Genomic DNA, 2992 nt, shown 5'->3' on the forward strand with positions numbered 1-2992 from the left:
ATATTAAGTGGCCTTAACTACTATGCACTTACATTTAAATTAATCATTTGGTACAGTGTACTTATTGTGTACATACATTTTTTTACATTGTACTTATATCTTTAAAATAACTGCATGCAATTACATCTATCATTAATTTCTGTAATTATATTTATAATTACACTGTTGACCCATCCCTTACATCTAACCCACCTTTAAACCTACCCATACCTCCAACCCTGTCCCTAACCTCACCAGTATCCCACCTAGATAGCAGCAAAAGTGTTTTGCAATACAATATGAACACAGCAAGTACATTGTACTTATTTTTTGATCTAAGTACATAGTAGTTAAGGCCATCTAATATAAAGTGGGACCCATTCTTTTATGCAATTCCCTGTTTTTTCCCCCCTCATTGACTAACATTAGCACTTTTATGAAAATCTTCAGGTTTTCAGACGAGGACCATTAAACCTGGTATGCACCTTCATTCTCTGTAAATTCGGTTAAATGTAACATCTGTTAAGAGTTTGTTTCCTGTTTCCACAGAGTTTTTTTTTTCCAAATGCGCTTTCCTTAAATGCTGTGAAGTGCTCAGCAAATGCGATATGTCAATACTAAACTCATTCTGTTCTGATCTATGTCTAATCTGGATTCATACCCCGTGTTTACTATCCGTCATCATCTTTATATTGATTTCTATTCCTCTTATTAGGTTGGAGGCAAAGTAAGAGTAAGAACACATGTTATCGATCATTATGGGGATGCTAGGATGCTGATTTGTGGTCCATGCCATCAGTTACTGTAATTTTTTAAAGGGATAGTTAAGTATGCACCTTCATTCTCTGTAAATTCGGTTAAATGTAACATCTGTTAAGAGTTTGTTTCCTGTTTCCACAGAGTTTTTTTTTTTCCAAATGCGCTTTCCTTAAATGCTGTGAAGTGCTCAGCAAATGCGATATGTCAATACTAAACTCATTCTGTTCTGATCTATGTCTAATCTGGATTCATACCCCGTGTTTACTATCTGTCATCATCTTTATATTGATTTCTATTCCTCTTATTAGGTTGGAGGCAAAGTAAGAGTAAGAACACACGTTATCGATCATTATGGGGATGCTAGGATGCTGATTTGTGGTCCATGCCATCAGTTACTGTAATTTTTTAAAGGGATAGTTAATCCAAAAATAAAACTTCTATCATCATTTCCTCAGAACATATTTTGAAACATTATTGTAGATTTCATGTAGATTTTGAAACATCTACATTTTTTTGTCCATACTTTAAAAGTTATTTTATTTTATTTTTGTGTTCTGTAGAAGAAAGTCATAGGTTTTAGAACATCATGACATACAGTAATTACAATTTTTGGGTCTACATTTTTTTTTTAAATTATGATGATAAACATTATCCTAAGTTGCTATTTCCCCCCCCCCCCACACTTAAAAATAAAGGTTCTTTATTGGCTTTGATGGTTGCATAAAGAATCTTTAACATCCATAGAACCTTTGCATTGCACAATAGCTCTTTACGCTAAGAAAAAAACAGTTCACTCCCTGAAAGGTTATTTGGAGAACCAAAAATGGTTCTTCTATGGCATTACTGCAAAGAACAAAAAAAAAAAACCTTTCAGAACCTTTATTTTTAAGAGCGCATCTCATACCTTCCAAAAAATCCCAACAGTTTTCAGCAACCAATGATCAAGCACTCATTTAGGTACATTTACATTATAGTTATACAACAAGATATAAATATATTGGAATAAGACTAAAGGCCATAAAGTAGACTTGGTCACATGAAGGTAGTTTTCCAACTACACAAAGTCTTTTTCTCCTTTCTTTTTCTTTCGCAAACAAAAGGGAGGAAGTCTTTACAAGAACCATACTGTTCTGTGACCGACATTTTGCTCCACTTACTTGGTAAAAGGGAATGTTTGGGAGAACTGTGGCATTGTCTTCGTACAATACAGCATTGGTACATCATGCTGTCTGTGTCACGCTGGCCAGAACAGGCAGCGGATTTGACCACAGGCTCTCGCTCAGAATCACCCCCCTGCAGAACTCCAGTGATCTCACTCACTCACACACACACACACACACACACACACACACACACACACACACACACACACACCCTTTTTTTTATGTATTAAAAACATTTCTTTTTGGTTATCTCAAATATGAATCATAAGAACATTCCATACACATTATTTTAACATTTACATAACCTTTAAAAATTGTTAGTGAAAATTATGGGAACGTTCCCTGTTAGCTGGAATAAGTCAATAGGTTTTGAAACAGACCTAAACTCATAAAAATAAAGGTTCTTTATTGGCTTTGATGGTTGCATAAAGAATCTTTAACATCCATAGAACCTTTGCATTGCACAATAGCTCTTTACACTAAGAAAAAAACGGTTCACTCCCTGAAAGGTTATTTGGAGAACCAAAAATGGTTCTTCTATGGCATTACTGCAAAGAACAAAAAACAAAACAAAAAAAATAAATAAAACTTTCAGAACCTATTTTTAAGAGTGCATCTCATACCTTCCAAAAAATCCCAACAGTTTTCAGCAACCAATGATCAAGCACTCATTTAGGTACATTTACATTATAGTTATACAACAAGATATAAATATATTGGAATAAGACTAAAGGCCATAAAGTAGACTTGGTCACATGAAGGTAGTTTTCCAACTATACAAAGTCTTTTTCTCCTTTCTTTTTCTTTCGCAAACAAAAGGGAGGAAGTCTTTACAAGAACCATACTGTTCTGTGACCGACATTTTGCTCCACTTACTTGGGAAAAGGGAATGTTTGGGAGAACTGTGGCATTGTCTTCGTACAATACAGCATTGGTACATCATGCTGTCTGTGTCACGCTGGCCAGAACAGGCAGCGGATTTGACCACAGGCTCTCGCTCAGAATCACCCCCCTGCAGAACTCCAGTGATCTCACTCACTCACACACACACACACACACACACACACACACACACACACACACACACACAC

The sequence above is a fragment of the Sinocyclocheilus grahami genome, unplaced genomic scaffold, assembly GCF_001515645.1.
Source record: "Sinocyclocheilus grahami isolate Dianchi unplaced genomic scaffold, SAMN03320097.WGS_v1.1 scaffold54.1, whole genome shotgun sequence".
NCBI lineage: Eukaryota > Metazoa > Chordata > Actinopteri > Cypriniformes > Cyprinidae > Sinocyclocheilus > Sinocyclocheilus grahami.